General features: G+C 44.6%; 8 non-coding genes across 8 annotated transcripts; all 8 read right to left on the bottom strand.

Annotated features, from left to right (window-relative positions):
- Positions 1-2,128: 2,128 nt before the first annotated feature.
- Positions 2,129-2,202, bottom strand: trnai-aau (transfer RNA isoleucine (anticodon AAU)). The gene has a single exon. It is a non-coding gene; the product is annotated as a tRNA-Ile (tRNA).
- A 2,209-nt stretch (positions 2,203-4,411) lies between these two features.
- trnai-aau (transfer RNA isoleucine (anticodon AAU)) lies at positions 4,412-4,485 on the bottom strand. Its single transcript has one exon. It is a non-coding gene; the product is annotated as a tRNA-Ile (tRNA).
- Positions 4,486-6,694: 2,209 nt separating this feature from the next.
- On the bottom strand, positions 6,695-6,768 carry trnai-aau (transfer RNA isoleucine (anticodon AAU)). The gene has a single exon. It is a non-coding gene; the product is annotated as a tRNA-Ile (tRNA).
- Positions 6,769-8,977: 2,209 nt separating this feature from the next.
- Positions 8,978-9,051, bottom strand: trnai-aau (transfer RNA isoleucine (anticodon AAU)). The gene has a single exon. It is a non-coding gene; the product is annotated as a tRNA-Ile (tRNA).
- A 2,209-nt stretch (positions 9,052-11,260) lies between these two features.
- Positions 11,261-11,334, bottom strand: trnai-aau (transfer RNA isoleucine (anticodon AAU)). Its single transcript has one exon. It is a non-coding gene; the product is annotated as a tRNA-Ile (tRNA).
- A 2,209-nt stretch (positions 11,335-13,543) lies between these two features.
- trnai-aau (transfer RNA isoleucine (anticodon AAU)) lies at positions 13,544-13,617 on the bottom strand. The gene has a single exon. It is a non-coding gene; the product is annotated as a tRNA-Ile (tRNA).
- Positions 13,618-15,826: 2,209 nt separating this feature from the next.
- On the bottom strand, positions 15,827-15,900 carry trnai-aau (transfer RNA isoleucine (anticodon AAU)). Its single transcript has one exon. It is a non-coding gene; the product is annotated as a tRNA-Ile (tRNA).
- A 2,209-nt stretch (positions 15,901-18,109) lies between these two features.
- trnai-aau (transfer RNA isoleucine (anticodon AAU)) lies at positions 18,110-18,183 on the bottom strand. The gene has a single exon. It is a non-coding gene; the product is annotated as a tRNA-Ile (tRNA).
- Positions 18,184-18,690: the final 507 nt, after the last annotated feature.

Genomic DNA, 18,690 nt, shown 5'->3' on the forward strand with positions numbered 1-18,690 from the left:
CGATCGCACGATAGTCTGAAGTATTTCCTTTCGTTGCAAAGCTTTTCAACGAAAAAAAAGCATTTACTTTTCCGAACGCGCATACTCGACTTAACCATTTGCTCTGATATTCAAAATGAAGCACAATGTCCGGACGCGTGCAATTTCAATCGCAATGCCACCAGCTCAGCTGCAGCTTGTCATGTTGAAAAATATCGTCTGTCGAAACGTCCCTTCAACGATCGCTCACTGTTCTTCTGGATACTCACAGACTTTTGGAGTCAGCGTTATGTGCTGCTGATAAACTGCTGCGAACCTTATGCCAAATGCATTTGAATTGAAATCTAACAGTGGGATTTTTTCTGCTCCCGAACGACGCAGTTGCTTTGGTGTCAGCAACAGCTCAGACGCCAATTGCACGTTTTGCTCAATCACTCATGTTGCTAATTCAATCTTCGTTTGACAGCATATTTAGAAAGTTATCACGCCTTCCTGCAGCGGTCGTCAGTGACAGATCAGATGCTGAGATGATTGCTTCAGACAGCATGCTACATCCTCCATTTGAAAATGGAAAAGGTGCAAACGGTTGCAGGCTGAACACACACTCACTATATTGCCTGGCGTGTCAGAGGCTGGGAGCGGAGCTTATGGAGGCTTTTCAATCATGAGGGGCATGAATCGGGTAAATAGACAAGTTTCTTTCGCTCAGGTGTGGCAGTGCAGAACTAGAGGGTATAAATCAGGTGTGGGAGTACGAGAATTGGAAAGGCAGTGATGGGCAATGGCTGTGCGCAGAGGGTGGTGCGTTTCTGGAACAAGTTGCCAGACGAGCTGGTGATGGATGGTAAAATTCCAATACTTTTAAGGAATCTGGACGTGTATTTGAATAGGCAGGGTTTAGAGAGACATGGGTCAAATGCATGCAATCGCGGCTGGATCAATTGAAGATATCTGTTCGGAATGGACGAGTTCGACCGAAGACTGTGTTTTCAGTGCTGTCCATATCTAATGAGCTCTATGATAGTGCAGGTGAAATGATAAAAAAGATAAATAAAATCAATGAAGTAAAATTGTCTCAAGTTGTTGAATTCAAACAACTTCAGGTAATTTTATTTCAATTATTTTATTTATCTTTTTTATTTGTATTTTTTTCATTGTTCTGTAACTCTTATTTCTTGATTGTCTCTCTTTCTCTCGCTCCCCACTCTCTCAATATCTTTTTCCTTTCCTCTTCCCACTTTGCTACCCTTCTCCCCTGTTTTCCATTTTGTCTCTGCTTCACCCATCCCCCACATATTTTGTCACATAGCACTGGCTACAGCCTGCGTCATTCACGGCTCCTAATCTCCCTTAGATCTTTCCATGCACTCTCATTATCACCTTTGCATCTGGAGCCCTGACTCACCATCTCTCAGCCTGGTGTAAACAGCTCCCTAATTCTACCCCTTTTTTATCTTTAACAAAGGATCAGTTCGACTCGAAACGTCAGCTCTTTTCTCTCCTTGCAGATGGTGCCAGACGTGCTGAGACTTTCCAGCATTTTCTCTTTTGGTTTCAGATTCCAGCATCCGCAGTAATTTTATATTATTAATGGCTCTATGATATTGCTGGTGTCATGATAACTCCAGCTTCTATGCATGAGAGGTGAGCAAGCGAATGAATTCCTTTTGGAAGTCGCGTGACAAGTATTAACAGAGATCAAGGAAAATAACATGAACGAATCTTTGATTTGAATTGAAGCCTGAACTCTGGTTCTGCTCCGAGACTGTGCCAGGTCTGATTAATACTGCATATATTCCATGATTTGCATTTGTTTGTGAAAACAATTGAGACTGATTGATTTGCTGCAGACAACATCCAGCAGTCATCATGGGTACGGCGATCAAGTCGTGCGTCTAGCCCTGTCAAATGTTTTATTGCGCAGGTGAGGCTTCCTGTTTCGTGGTTTGGTGGAGCACGTTGTTTGGAAAAATAGCAACGCAGCTGAGATCCGGCATGGGATCAGCGGGTTGATGTTCCATGACAGCGGTGGTCGCCTTTCGAATGAGCACACATCTCAACCGACCATGTGACAAGTTCTTGCAGACGGTGAAAGTAAAAGCCACGGCGAACACTGGCACAGCCCTGCAAACGACGGAAGCGCCTCTCGTGGTCAGTGCGGGGATTGAACCCACGACCTTGGCGTTATTAGCACCACGCTCTAACCAGCTGAGCTAACCGACCAACACTGCACAGGCAGCGAAAGTAAATGCCTATATTGCCGGTGCTCACAACCACGGCGGCTGTTCATTTTCTGCTTCATGTCGATCGCACGATAGTCTGAAGTATTTCCTTTCGTTGCAAAGCTTTTCAACGAAAAAAAAGCATTTACTTTTCCGAACGCGCATACTCGACTTAACCATTTGCTCTGATATTCAAAATGAAGCACAATGTCCGGACGCGTGCAATTTCAATCGCAATGCCACCAGCTCAGCTGCAGCTTGTCATGTTGAAAAATATCGTCTGTCGAAACGGCCCTTCAACGATCGCTCACTGTTCTTCTGGATACTCACAGACTTTTGGAGTCAGCGTTATGTGCTGCTGATAAACTGCTGCGAACCTTATGCCAAATGCATTTGAATTGAAATCTAACAGTGGGATTTTTTCTGCTCCCGAACGACGCAGTTGCTTTGGTGTCAGCAACAGCTCAGACGCCAATTGCACGTTTTGCTCAATCACTCATGTTGCTAATTCAATCTTCGTTTGACAGCATATTTAGAAAGTTATCACGCCTTCCTGCAGCGGTCGTCAGTGACAGATCAGATGCTGAGATGATTGCTTCAGACAGCATGCTACATCCTCCATTTGAAAATGGAAAAGGTGCAAACGGTTGCAGGCTGAACACACACTCACTATATTGCCTGGCGTGTCAGAGGCTGGGAGCGGAGCTTATGGAGGCTTTTCAATCATGAGGGGCATGAATCGGGTAAATAGACAAGTTTCTTTCGCTCAGGTGTGGCAGTGCAGAACTAGAGGGTATAAATCAGGTGTGGGAGTACGAGAATTGGAAAGGCAGTGATGGGCAATGGCTGTGCGCAGAGGGTGGTGCGTTTCTGGAACAAGTTGCCAGACGAGCTGGTGATGGATGGTAAAATTCCAATACTTTTAAGGAATCTGGACGTGTATTTGAATAGGCAGGGTTTAGAGAGACATGGGTCAAATGCATGCAATCGCGGCTGGATCAATTGAAGATATCTGTTCGGAATGGACGAGTTCGACCGAAGACTGTGTTTTCAGTGCTGTCCATATCTAATGAGCTCTATGATAGTGCAGGTGAAATGATAAAAAAGATAAATAAAATCAATGAAGTAAAATTGTCTCAAGTTGTTGAATTCAAACAACTTCAGGTAATTTTATTTCAATTATTTTATTTATCTTTTTTATTTGTATTTTTTTCATTGTTCTGTAACCCTTATTTCTTGATTGTCTCTCTTTCTCTCGCTCCCCACTCTCTCAATATCTTTTTCCTTTCCTCTTCCCACTTTGCTACCCTTCTCCCCTGTTTTCCATTTTGTCTCTGCTTCACCCATCCCCCACATATTTTGTCACATAGCACTGGCTACAGCCTGCGTCATTCACGGCTCCTAATCTCCCTTAGATCTCTCCATGCACTCTCATTATCACCTTTGCATCTGGAGCCCTGACTCACCATCTCTCAGCCTGGTGTAAACAGCTCCCTAATTCTACCCCTTTTTTATCTTTAACAAAGGATCAGTTCGACTCGAAACGTCAGCTCTTTTCTCTCCTTGCAGATGGTGCCAGACGTGCTGAGACTTTCCAGCATTTTCTCTTTTGGTTTCAGATTCCAGCATCCGCAGTAATTTTATTTTATTAATGGCTCTATGATATTGCTGGTGTCATGATAACTCCAGCTTCTATGCATGAGAGGTGAGCAAGCGAATGAATTCCTTTTGGAAGTCGCGTGACAAGTATTAACAGAGATCAAGGAAAATAACATGAACGAATCTTTGATTTGAATTGAAGCCTGAACTCTGGTTCTGCTCCGAGACTGTGCCAGGTCTGATTAATACTGCATATATTCCATGATTTGCATTTGTTTGTGAAAACAATTGAGACTGATTGATTTGCTGCAGACAACATCCAGCAGTCATCATGGGTACGGCGATCAAGTCGTGCGTCTAGCCCTGTCAAATGTTTTATTGCGCAGGTGAGGCTTCCTGTTTCGTGGTTTGGTGGAGCACGTTGTTTGGAAAAATAGCAACGCAGCTGAGATCCGGCATGGGACCAGCGGGTTGATGTTCCATGACAGCGATGGTCGCCTTTCGAATGAGCACACATCTCAACCGACCATGTGACAAGTTCTTGCAGACGGTGAAAGTAAAAGCCACGGCGAACACTGACACAGCCCTGCAAACGACGGAAGCGCCTCTCGTGGTCAGTGCGGGGATTGAACCCACGACCTTGGCGTTATTAGCACCACGCTCTAACCAGCTGAGCTAACTGACCAACACAGCACAGGCAGCGAAAGTAAATGCCTATATTGCCGGTGCTCACAACCACGGCGGCTGTTCATTTTCTGCTTCATGTCGATCGCACGATAGTCTGAAGTATTTCCTTTCGTTGCAAAGCTTTTCAACGAAAAAAAAGCATTTACTTTTCCGAACGCGCATACTCGACTTAACCATTTGCTCTGATATTCAAAATGAAGCACAATGTCCGGACGCGTGCAATTTCAATCGCAATGCCACCAGCTCAGCTGCAGCTTGTCATGTTGAAAAATATCGTCTGTCGAAACGTCCCTTCAACGATCGCTCACTGTTCTTCTGGATACTCACAGACTTTTGGAGTCAGCGTTATGTGCTGCTGATAAACTGCTGCGAACCTTATGCCAAATGCATTTGAATTGAAATCTAACAGTGGGATTTTTTCTGCTCCCGAACGACGCAGTTGCTTTGGTGTCAGCAACAGCTCAGACGCCAATTGCACGTTTTGCTCAATCACTCATGTTGCTAATTCAATCTTCGTTTGACAGCATATTTAGAAAGTTATCACGCCTTCCTGCAGCGGTCGTCAGTGACAGATCAGATGCTGAGATGATTGCTTCAGACAGCATGCTACATCCTCCATTTGAAAATGGAAAAGGTGCAAACGGTTGCAGGCTGAACACACACTCACTATATTGCCTGGCGTGTCAGAGGCTGGGAGCGGAGCTTATGGAGGCTTTTCAATCATGAGGGGCATGAATCGGGTAAATAGACAAGTTTCTTTCGCTCAGGTGTGGCAGTGCAGAACTAGAGGGTATAAATCAGGTGTGGGAGTACGAGAATTGGAAAGGCAGTGATGGGCAATGGCTGTGCGCAGAGGGTGGTGCGTTTCTGGAACAAGTTGCCAGACGAGCTGGTGATGGATGGTAAAATTCCAATACTTTTAAGGAATCTGGACGTGTATTTGAATAGGCAGGGTTTAGAGAGACATGGGTCAAATGCATGCAATCGCGGCTGGATCAATTGAAGATATCTGTTCGGAATGGACGAGTTCGACCGAAGACTGTGTTTTCAGTGCTGTCCATATCTAATGAGCTCTATGATAGTGCAGGTGAAATGATAAAAAAGATAAATAAAATCAATGAAGTAAAATTGTCTCAAGTTGTTGAATTCAAACAACTTCAGGTAATTTTATTTCAATTATTTTATTTATCTTTTTTATTTGTATTTTTTTCATTGTTCTGTAACTCTTATTTCTTGATTGTCTCTCTTTCTCTCGCTCCCCACTCTCTCAATATCTTTTTCCTTTCCTCTTCCCACTTTGCTACCCTTCTCCCCTGTTTTCCATTTTGTCTCTGCTTCACCCATCCCCCACATATTTTGTCACATAGCACTGGCTACAGCCTGCGTCATTCACGGCTCCTAATCTCCCTTAGATCTTTCCATGCACTCTCATTATCACCTTTGCATCTGGAGCCCTGACTCACCATCTCTCAGCCTGGTGTAAACAGCTCCCTAATTCTACCCCTTTTTTATCTTTAACAAAGGATCAGTTCGACTCGAAACGTCAGCTCTTTTCTCTCCTTGCAGATGGTGCCAGACGTGCTGAGACTTTCCAGCATTTTCTCTTTTGGTTTCAGATTCCAGCATCCGCAGTAATTTTATATTATTAATGGCTCTATGATATTGCTGGTGTCATGATAACTCCAGCTTCTATGCATGAGAGGTGAGCAAGCGAATGAATTCCTTTTGGAAGTCGCGTGACAAGTATTAACAGAGATCAAGGAAAATAACATGAACGAATCTTTGATTTGAATTGAAGCCTGAACTCTGGTTCTGCTCCGAGACTGTGCCAGGTCTGATTAATACTGCATATATTCCATGATTTGCATTTGTTTGTGAAAACAATTGAGACTGATTGATTTGCTGCAGACAACATCCAGCAGTCATCATGGGTACGGCGATCAAGTCGTGCGTCTAGCCCTGTCAAATGTTTTATTGCGCAGGTGAGGCTTCCTGTTTCGTGGTTTGGTGGAGCACGTTGTTTGGAAAAATAGCAACGCAGCTGAGATCCGGCATGGGATCAGCGGGTTGATGTTCCATGACAGCGGTGGTCGCCTTTCGAATGAGCACACATCTCAACCGACCATGTGACAAGTTCTTGCAGACGGTGAAAGTAAAAGCCACGGCGAACACTGGCACAGCCCTGCAAACGACGGAAGCGCCTCTCGTGGTCAGTGCGGGGATTGAACCCACGACCTTGGCGTTATTAGCACCACGCTCTAACCAGCTGAGCTAACCGACCAACACTGCACAGGCAGCGAAAGTAAATGCCTATATTGCCGGTGCTCACAACCACGGCGGCTGTTCATTTTCTGCTTCATGTCGATCGCACGATAGTCTGAAGTATTTCCTTTCGTTGCAAAGCTTTTCAACGAAAAAAAAGCATTTACTTTTCCGAACGCGCATACTCGACTTAACCATTTGCTCTGATATTCAAAATGAAGCACAATGTCCGGACGCGTGCAATTTCAATCGCAATGCCACCAGCTCAGCTGCAGCTTGTCATGTTGAAAAATATCGTCTGTCGAAACGGCCCTTCAACGATCGCTCACTGTTCTTCTGGATACTCACAGACTTTTGGAGTCAGCGTTATGTGCTGCTGATAAACTGCTGCGAACCTTATGCCAAATGCATTTGAATTGAAATCTAACAGTGGGATTTTTTCTGCTCCCGAACGACGCAGTTGCTTTGGTGTCAGCAACAGCTCAGACGCCAATTGCACGTTTTGCTCAATCACTCATGTTGCTAATTCAATCTTCGTTTGACAGCATATTTAGAAAGTTATCACGCCTTCCTGCAGCGGTCGTCAGTGACAGATCAGATGCTGAGATGATTGCTTCAGACAGCATGCTACATCCTCCATTTGAAAATGGAAAAGGTGCAAACGGTTGCAGGCTGAACACACACTCACTATATTGCCTGGCGTGTCAGAGGCTGGGAGCGGAGCTTATGGAGGCTTTTCAATCATGAGGGGCATGAATCGGGTAAATAGACAAGTTTCTTTCGCTCAGGTGTGGCAGTGCAGAACTAGAGGGTATAAATCAGGTGTGGGAGTACGAGAATTGGAAAGGCAGTGATGGGCAATGGCTGTGCGCAGAGGGTGGTGCGTTTCTGGAACAAGTTGCCAGACGAGCTGGTGATGGATGGTAAAATTCCAATACTTTTAAGGAATCTGGACGTGTATTTGAATAGGCAGGGTTTAGAGAGACATGGGTCAAATGCATGCAATCGCGGCTGGATCAATTGAAGATATCTGTTCGGAATGGACGAGTTCGACCGAAGACTGTGTTTTCAGTGCTGTCCATATCTAATGAGCTCTATGATAGTGCAGGTGAAATGATAAAAAAGATAAATAAAATCAATGAAGTAAAATTGTCTCAAGTTGTTGAATTCAAACAACTTCAGGTAATTTTATTTCAATTATTTTATTTATCTTTTTTATTTGTATTTTTTTCATTGTTCTGTAACCCTTATTTCTTGATTGTCTCTCTTTCTCTCGCTCCCCACTCTCTCAATATCTTTTTCCTTTCCTCTTCCCACTTTGCTACCCTTCTCCCCTGTTTTCCATTTTGTCTCTGCTTCACCCATCCCCCACATATTTTGTCACATAGCACTGGCTACAGCCTGCGTCATTCACGGCTCCTAATCTCCCTTAGATCTCTCCATGCACTCTCATTATCACCTTTGCATCTGGAGCCCTGACTCACCATCTCTCAGCCTGGTGTAAACAGCTCCCTAATTCTACCCCTTTTTTATCTTTAACAAAGGATCAGTTCGACTCGAAACGTCAGCTCTTTTCTCTCCTTGCAGATGGTGCCAGACGTGCTGAGACTTTCCAGCATTTTCTCTTTTGGTTTCAGATTCCAGCATCCGCAGTAATTTTATTTTATTAATGGCTCTATGATATTGCTGGTGTCATGATAACTCCAGCTTCTATGCATGAGAGGTGAGCAAGCGAATGAATTCCTTTTGGAAGTCGCGTGACAAGTATTAACAGAGATCAAGGAAAATAACATGAACGAATCTTTGATTTGAATTGAAGCCTGAACTCTGGTTCTGCTCCGAGACTGTGCCAGGTCTGATTAATACTGCATATATTCCATGATTTGCATTTGTTTGTGAAAACAATTGAGACTGATTGATTTGCTGCAGACAACATCCAGCAGTCATCATGGGTACGGCGATCAAGTCGTGCGTCTAGCCCTGTCAAATGTTTTATTGCGCAGGTGAGGCTTCCTGTTTCGTGGTTTGGTGGAGCACGTTGTTTGGAAAAATAGCAACGCAGCTGAGATCCGGCATGGGACCAGCGGGTTGATGTTCCATGACAGCGATGGTCGCCTTTCGAATGAGCACACATCTCAACCGACCATGTGACAAGTTCTTGCAGACGGTGAAAGTAAAAGCCACGGCGAACACTGACACAGCCCTGCAAACGACGGAAGCGCCTCTCGTGGTCAGTGCGGGGATTGAACCCACGACCTTGGCGTTATTAGCACCACGCTCTAACCAGCTGAGCTAACTGACCAACACAGCACAGGCAGCGAAAGTAAATGCCTATATTGCCGGTGCTCACAACCACGGCGGCTGTTCATTTTCTGCTTCATGTCGATCGCACGATAGTCTGAAGTATTTCCTTTCGTTGCAAAGCTTTTCAACGAAAAAAAAGCATTTACTTTTCCGAACGCGCATACTCGACTTAACCATTTGCTCTGATATTCAAAATGAAGCACAATGTCCGGACGCGTGCAATTTCAATCGCAATGCCACCAGCTCAGCTGCAGCTTGTCATGTTGAAAAATATCGTCTGTCGAAACGTCCCTTCAACGATCGCTCACTGTTCTTCTGGATACTCACAGACTTTTGGAGTCAGCGTTATGTGCTGCTGATAAACTGCTGCGAACCTTATGCCAAATGCATTTGAATTGAAATCTAACAGTGGGATTTTTTCTGCTCCCGAACGACGCAGTTGCTTTGGTGTCAGCAACAGCTCAGACGCCAATTGCACGTTTTGCTCAATCACTCATGTTGCTAATTCAATCTTCGTTTGACAGCATATTTAGAAAGTTATCACGCCTTCCTGCAGCGGTCGTCAGTGACAGATCAGATGCTGAGATGATTGCTTCAGACAGCATGCTACATCCTCCATTTGAAAATGGAAAAGGTGCAAACGGTTGCAGGCTGAACACACACTCACTATATTGCCTGGCGTGTCAGAGGCTGGGAGCGGAGCTTATGGAGGCTTTTCAATCATGAGGGGCATGAATCGGGTAAATAGACAAGTTTCTTTCGCTCAGGTGTGGCAGTGCAGAACTAGAGGGTATAAATCAGGTGTGGGAGTACGAGAATTGGAAAGGCAGTGATGGGCAATGGCTGTGCGCAGAGGGTGGTGCGTTTCTGGAACAAGTTGCCAGACGAGCTGGTGATGGATGGTAAAATTCCAATACTTTTAAGGAATCTGGACGTGTATTTGAATAGGCAGGGTTTAGAGAGACATGGGTCAAATGCATGCAATCGCGGCTGGATCAATTGAAGATATCTGTTCGGAATGGACGAGTTCGACCGAAGACTGTGTTTTCAGTGCTGTCCATATCTAATGAGCTCTATGATAGTGCAGGTGAAATGATAAAAAAGATAAATAAAATCAATGAAGTAAAATTGTCTCAAGTTGTTGAATTCAAACAACTTCAGGTAATTTTATTTCAATTATTTTATTTATCTTTTTTATTTGTATTTTTTTCATTGTTCTGTAACTCTTATTTCTTGATTGTCTCTCTTTCTCTCGCTCCCCACTCTCTCAATATCTTTTTCCTTTCCTCTTCCCACTTTGCTACCCTTCTCCCCTGTTTTCCATTTTGTCTCTGCTTCACCCATCCCCCACATATTTTGTCACATAGCACTGGCTACAGCCTGCGTCATTCACGGCTCCTAATCTCCCTTAGATCTCTCCATGCACTCTCATTATCACCTTTGCATCTGGAGCCCTGACTCACCATCTCTCAGCCTGGTGTAAACAGCTCCCTAATTCTACCCCTTTTTTATCTTTAACAAAGGATCAGTTCGACTCGAAACGTCAGCTCTTTTCTCTCCTTGCAGATGGTGCCAGACGTGCTGAGACTTTCCAGCATTTTCTCTTTTGGTTTCAGATTCCAGCATCCGCAGTAATTTTATATTATTAATGGCTCTATGATATTGCTGGTGTCATGATAACTCCAGCTTCTATGCATGAGAGGTGAGCAAGCGAATGAATTCCTTTTGGAAGTCGCGTGACAAGTATTAACAGAGATCAAGGAAAATAACATGAACGAATCTTTGATTTGAATTGAAGCCTGAACTCTGGTTCTGCTCCGAGACTGTGCCAGGTCTGATTAATACTGCATATATTCCATGATTTGCATTTGTTTGTGAAAACAATTGAGACTGATTGATTTGCTGCAGACAACATCCAGCAGTCATCATGGGTACGGCGATCAAGTCGTGCGTCTAGCCCTGTCAAATGTTTTATTGCGCAGGTGAGGCTTCCTGTTTCGTGGTTTGGTGGAGCACGTTGTTTGGAAAAATAGCAACGCAGCTGAGATCCGGCATGGGACCAGCGGGTTGATGTTCCATGACAGCGGTGGTCGCCTTTCGAATGAGCACACATCTCAACCGACCATGTGACAAGTTCTTGCAGACGGTGAAAGTAAAAGCCACGGCGAACACTGACACAGCCCTGCAAACGACGGAAGCGCCTCTCGTGGTCAGTGCGGGGATTGAACCCACGACCTTGGCGTTATTAGCACCACGCTCTAACCAGCTGAGCTAACCGACCAACACAGCACAAGCCGCGAAAGTAAATGCCTATATTGCCGGTGCTCACAACCACGGCGGCTGTTCGTTTTCTGCTTCATGTCGATCGCACGATAGTCTGAAGTATTTCCTTTCGTTGCAAAGCTTTTCAACGAAAAAAAAGCATTTACTTTTCCGAACGCGCATACTCGACTTAACCATTTGCTCTGATATTCAAAATGAAGCACAATGTCCGGACGCGTGCAATTTCAATCGCAATGCCACCAGCTCAGCTGCAGCTTGTCATGTTGAAAAATATCGTCTGTCGAAACGGCCCTTCAACGATCGCTCACTGTTCTTCTGGATACTCACAGACTTTTGGAGTCAGCGTTATGTGCTGCTGATAAACTGCTGCGAACCTTATGCCAAATGCATTTGAATTGAAATCTAACAGTGGGATTTTTTCTGCTCCCGAACGACGCAGTTGCTTTGGTGTCAGCAACAGCTCAGACGCCAATTGCACGTTTTGCTCAATCACTCATGTTGCTAATTCAATCTTCGTTTGACAGCATATTTAGAAAGTTATCACGCCTTCCTGCAGCGGTCGTCAGTGACAGATCAGATGCTGAGATGATTGCTTCAGACAGCATGCTACATCCTCCATTTGAAAATGGAAAAGGTGCAAACGGTTGCAGGCTGAACACACACTCACTATATTGCCTGGCGTGTCAGAGGCTGGGAGCGGAGCTTATGGAGGCTTTTCAATCATGAGGGGCATGAATCGGGTAAATAGACAAGTTTCTTTCGCTCAGGTGTGGCAGTGCAGAACTAGAGGGTATAAATCAGGTGTGGGAGTACGAGAATTGGAAAGGCAGTGATGGGCAATGGCTGTGCGCAGAGGGTGGTGCGTTTCTGGAACAAGTTGCCAGACGAGCTGGTGATGGATGGTAAAATTCCAATACTTTTAAGGAATCTGGACGTGTATTTGAATAGGCAGGGTTTAGAGAGACATGGGTCAAATGCATGCAATCGCGGCTGGATCAATTGAAGATATCTGTTCGGAATGGACGAGTTCGACCGAAGACTGTGTTTTCAGTGCTGTCCATATCTAATGAGCTCTATGATAGTGCAGGTGAAATGATAAAAAAGATAAATAAAATCAATGAAGTAAAATTGTCTCAAGTTGTTGAATTCAAACAACTTCAGGTAATTTTATTTCAATTATTTTATTTATCTTTTTTATTTGTGTTTTTTTCATTGTTCTGTAACCCTTATTTCTTGATTGTCTCTCTTTCTCTCGCTCCCCACTCTCTCAATATCTTTTTCCTTTCCTCTTCCCACTTTGCTACCCTTCTCCCCTGTTTTCCATTTTGTCTCTGCTTCACCCATCCCCCACATATTTTGTCACATAGCACTGGCTACAGCCTGCGTCATTCACGGCTCCTAATCTCCCTTAGATCTCTCCATGCACTCTCATTATCACCTTTGCATCTGGAGCCCTGACTCACCATCTCTCAGCCTGGTGTAAACAGCTCCCTAATTCTACCCCTTTTTTATCTTTAACAAAGGATCAGTTCGACTCGAAACGTCAGCTCTTTTCTCTCCTTGCAGATGGTGCCAGACGTGCTGAGACTTTCCAGCATTTTCTCTTTTGGTTTCAGATTCCAGCATCCGCAGTAATTTTATTTTATTAATGGCTCTATGATATTGCTGGTGTCATGATAACTCCAGCTTCTATGCATGAGAGGTGAGCAAGCGAATGAATTCCTTTTGGAAGTCGCGTGACAAGTATTAACAGAGATCAAGGAAAATAACATGAACGAATCTTTGATTTGAATTGAAGCCTGAACTCTGGTTCTGCTCCGAGACTGTGCCAGGTCTGATTAATACTGCATATATTCCATGATTTGCATTTGTTTGTGAAAACAATTGAGACTGATTGATTTGCTGCAGACAACATCCAGCAGTCATCATGGGTACGGCGATCAAGTCGTGCGTCTAGCCCTGTCAAATGTTTTATTGCGCAGGTGAGGCTTCCTGTTTCGTGGTTTGGTGGAGCACGTTGTTTGGAAAAATAGCAACGCAGCTGAGATCCGGCATGGGACCAGCGGGTTGATGTTCCATGACAGCGATGGTCGCCTTTCGAATGAGCACACATCTCAACCGACCATGTGACAAGTTCTTGCAGACGGTGAAAGTAAAAGCCACGGCGAACACTGACACAGCCCTGCAAACGACGGAAGCGCCTCTCGTGGTCAGTGCGGGGATTGAACCCACGACCTTGGCGTTATTAGCACCACGCTCTAACCAGCTGAGCTAACTGACCAACACAGCACAGGCAGCGAAAGTAAATGCCTATATTGCCGGTGCTCACAACCACGGCGGCTGTTCATTTTCTGCTTCATGTCGATCGCACGATAGTCTGAAGTATTTCCTTTCGTTGCAAAGCTTTTCAACGAAAAAAAAGCATTTACTTTTCCGAACGCGCATACTCGACTTAACCATTTGCTCTGATATTCAAAATGAAGCACAATGTCCGGACGCGTGCAATTTCAATCGCAATGCCACCAGCTCAGCTGCAGCTTGTCATGTTGAAAAATATCGTCTGTCGAAACGTCCCTTCAACGATCGCTCACTGTTCTTCTGGATACTCACAGACTTTTGGAGTCAGCGTTATGTGCTGCTGATAAACTGCTGCGAACCTTATGCCAAATGCATTTGAATTGAAATCTAACAGTGGGATTTTTTCTGCTCCCGAACGACGCAGTTGCTTTGGTGTCAGCAACAGCTCAGACGCCAATTGCACGTTTTGCTCAATCACTCATGTTGCTAATTCAATCTTCGTTTGACAGCATATTTAGAAAGTTATCACGCCTTCCTGCAGCGGTCGTCAGTGACAGATCAGATGCTGAGATGATTGCTTCAGACAGCATGCTACATCCTCCATTTGAAAATGGAAAAGGTGCAAACGGTTGCAGGCTGAACACACACTCACTATATTGCCTGGCGTGTCAGAGGCTGGGAGCGGAGCTTATGGAGGCTTTTCAATCATGAGGGGCATGAATCGGGTAAATAGACAAGTTTCTTTCGCTCAGGTGTGGCAGTGCAGAACTAGAGGGTATAAATCAGGTGTGGGAGTACGAGAATTGGAAAGGCAGTGATGGGCAATGGCTGTGCGCAGAGGGTGGTGCGTTTCTGGAACAAGTTGCCAGACGAGCTGGTGATGGATGGTAAAATTCCAATACTTTTAAGGAATCTGGACGTGTATTTGAATAGGCAGGGTTTAGAGAGACATGGGTCAAATGCATGCAATCGCGGCTGGATCAATTGAAGATATCTGTTCGGAATGGACGAGTTCGACCGAAGACTGTGTTTTCAGTGCTGTCCATATCTAATGAGCTCTATGATAGTGCAGGTGAAATGATAAAAAAGATAAATAAAATCAATGAAGTAAAATTGTCTCAAGTTGTTGAATTCAAACAACTTCAGGTAATTTTATTTCAATTATTTTATTTATCTTTTTTATTTGTATTTTTTTCATTGTTCTGTAACTCTTATTTCTTGATTGTCTCTCTTTCTCTCGCTCCCCACTCTCTCAATATCTTTTTCCTTTCCTCTTCCCACTTTGCTACCCTTGTCCCCTGTTTTCCATTTTGTCTCTGCTTCACCCATCCCCCACATATTTTGTCACATAGCACTGGCTACAGCCTGCGTCATTCACGGCTCCTAATCTCCCTTAGATCTCTCCATGCACTCTCATTATCACCTTTGCATCTGGAGCCCTGACTCACCATCTCTCAGCCTGGTGTAAACAGCTCCCTAATTCTACCCCTTTTTTATCTTTAACAAAGGATCAGTTCGACTCGAAACGTCAGCTCTTTTCTCTCCTTGCAGATGGTGCCAGACGTGCTGAGACTTTCCAGCATTTTCTCTTTTGGTTTCAGATTCCAGCATCCGCAGTAATTTTATATTATTAATGGCTCTATGATATTGCTGGTGTCATGATAACTCCAGCTTCTATGCATGAGAGGTGAGCAAGCGAATGAATTCCTTTTGGAAGTCGCGTGACAAGTATTAACAGAGATCAAGGAAAATAACATGAACGAATCTTTGATTTGAATTGAAGCCTGAACTCTGGTTCTGCTCCGAGACTGTGCCAGGTCTGATTAATACTGCATATATTCCATGATTTGCATTTGTTTGTGAAAACAATTGAGACTGATTGATTTGCTGCAGACAACATCCAGCAGTCATCATGGGTACAGCGATCAAGTCGTGCGTCTAGCCCTGTCAAATGTTTTATTGCGCAGGTGAGGCTTCCTGTTTCGTGGTTTGGTGGAGCACGTTGTTTGGAAAAATAGCAACGCAGCTGAGATCCGGCATGGGACCAGCGGGTTGATGTTCCATGACAGCGATGGTCGCCTTTCGAATGAGCACACATCTCAACCGACCATGTGACAAGTTCTTGCAGACGGTGAAAGTAAAAGCCACGGCGAACACTGACACAGCCCTGCAAACGACGGAAGCGCCTCTCGTGGTCAGTGCGGGGATTGAACCCACGACCTTGGCGTTATTAGCACCACGCTCTAACCAGCTGAGCTAACCGACCAACACAGCACAGGCAGCGAAAGTAAATGCCTATATTGCCGGTGCTCACAACCACGGCGGCTGTTCATTTTCTGCTTCATGTCGATCGCACGATAGTCTGAAGTATTTCCTTTCGTTGCAAAGCTTTTCAACGAAAAAAAAGCATTTACTTTTCCGAACGCGCATACTCGACTTAACCATTTGCTCTGATATTCAAAATGAAGCACAATGTCCGGACGCGTGCAATTTCAATCGCAATGCCACCAGCTCAGCTGCAGCTTGTCATGTTGAAAAATATCGTCTGTCGAAACGTCCCTTCAACGATCGCTCACTGTTCTTCTGGATACTCACAGACTTTTGGAGTCAGCGTTATGTGCTGCTGATAAACTGCTGCGAACCTTATGCCAAATGCATTTGAATTGAAATCTAACAGTGGGATTTTTTCTGCTCCCGAACGACGCAGTTGCTTTGGTGTCAGCAACAGCTCAGACGCCAATTGCACGTTTTGCTCAATCACTCATGTTGCTAATTCAATCTTCGTTTGACAGCATATTTAGAAAGTTATCACGCCTTCCTGCAGCGGTCGTCAGTGACAGATCAGATGCTGAGATGATTGCTTCAGACAGCATGCTACATCCTCCATTTGAAAATGGAAAAGGTGCAAACGGTTGCAGGCTGAACACACACTCACTATATTGCCTGGCGTGTCAGAGGCTGGGAGCGGAGCTTATGGAGGCTTTTCAATCATGAGGGGCATGAATCGGGTAAATAGACAAGTTTCTTTCGCTCAGGTGTGGCAGTGCAGAACTAGAGGGTATAAATCAGGTGTGGGAGTACGAGAATTGGAAAGGCAGTGATGGGCAATGGCTGTGCGCAGAGGGTGGTGCGTTTCTGGAACAAGTTGCCAGACGAGCTGGTGATGGATGGTAAAATTCCAATACTTTTAAGGAATCTGGACGTGTATTTGAATAGGCAGGGTTTAGAGAGACATGGGTCAAATGCATGCAATCGCGGCTGGATCAATTGAAGATATCTGTTCGGAATGGACGAGTTCGACCGAAGACTGTGTTTTCAGTGCTGTCCATATCTAATGAGCTCTATGATAGTGCAGGTGAAATGATAAAAAAGATAAATAAAATCAATGAAGTAAAATTGTCTCAAGTTGTTGAATTCAAACAACTTCAGGTAATTTTATTTCAATTATTTTATTTATCTTTTTTATTTGTATTTTTTTCATTGTTCTGTAACTCTTATTTCTTGATTGTCTCTCTTTCTCTCGCTCCCCACTCTCTCAATATCTTTTTCCTTTCCTCTTCCCACTTTGCTACCCTTCTCCCCTGTTTTCCATTTTGTCTCTGCTTCACCCATCCCCCACATATTTTGTCACATAGCACTGGCTACAGCCTGCGTCATTCACGGCTCCTAATCTCCCTTAGATCTCTCCATGCACTCTCATTATCACCTTTGCATCTGGAGCCCTGACTCACCATCTCTCAGCCTGGTGTAAACAGCTCCCTAATTCTACCCCTTTTTTATCTTTAACAAAGGATCAGTTCGACTCGAAACGTCAGCTCTTTTCTCTCCTTGCAGATGGTGCCAGACGTGCTGAGACTTTCCAGCATTTTCTCTTTTGGTTTCAGATTCCAGCATCCGCAGTAATTTTATTTTATTAATGGCTCTATGATATTGCTGGTGTCATGATAACTCCAGCTTCTATGCATGAGAGGTGAGCAAGCGAATGAATTCCTTTTGGAAGTCGCGTGACAAGTATTAACAGAGATCAAGGAAAATAACATGAACGAATCTTTGATTTGAATTGAAGCCTGAACTCTGGTTCTGCTCCGAGACTGTGCCAGGTCTGATTAATACTGCATATATTCCATGATTTGCATTTGTTTGTGAAAACAATTGAGACTGATTGATTTGCTGCAGACAACATCCAGCAGTCATCATGGGTACGGCGATCAAGTCGTGCGTCTAGCCCTGTCAAATGTTTTATTGCGCAGGTGAGGCTTCCTGTTTCGTGGTTTGGTGGAGCACGTTGTTTGGAAAAATAGCAACGCAGCTGAGATCCGGCATGGGACCAGCGGGTTGATGTTCCATGACAGCGATGGTCGCCTTTCGAATGAGCACACATCTCAACCGACCATGTGACAAGTTCTTGCAGACGGTGAAAGTAAAAGCCACGGCGAACCCTGACACAGCCCTGCTAACGACGGAAGCGCCTCTCGTGGTCAGTGCGGGGATTGAACCCACGACCTTGGCGTTATTAGCACCACGCTCTAACCAGCTGAGCTAACCGACCAACACAGCACAGGCAGCGAAAGTAAATGCCTATATTGCCGGTGCTCACAACCACGGCGGCTGTTCATTTTCTGCTTCATGTCGACCGCACGATAGTCTGAAGTATTTCCTTTCGTTGCAAAGCTTTTCAACGAAAAAAAAGCATTTACTTTTCCGAACGCGCATACTCGACTTAACCATTTGCTCTGATATTCAAAATGAAGCACAATGTCCGGACGCGTGCAATTTCAATCGCAATGCCACCAGCTCAGCTGCAGCTTGTCATGTTGAAAAATATCGTCTGTCGAAACGTCCCTTCAACGATCGCTCACTGTTCTTCTGGATACTCACAGACTTTTGGAGTCAGCGTTATGTGCTGCTGATAAACTGCTGCGAACCTTATGCCAAATGCATTTGAATTGAAATCTAACAGTGGGATTTTTTCTGCTCCCGAACGACGCAGTTGCTTTGGTGTCAGCAACAGCTCAGACGCCAATTGCACGTTTTGCTCAATCACTCATGTTGCTAA

This window comes from Chiloscyllium plagiosum, unplaced genomic scaffold, assembly GCF_037043375.1.
Source record: "Chiloscyllium plagiosum isolate Xiang-an unplaced genomic scaffold, Cpla_swu_hap1 HiC_scaffold_45, whole genome shotgun sequence".
In the NCBI taxonomy this organism is placed as follows: domain Eukaryota; kingdom Metazoa; phylum Chordata; class Chondrichthyes; order Orectolobiformes; family Hemiscylliidae; genus Chiloscyllium; species Chiloscyllium plagiosum.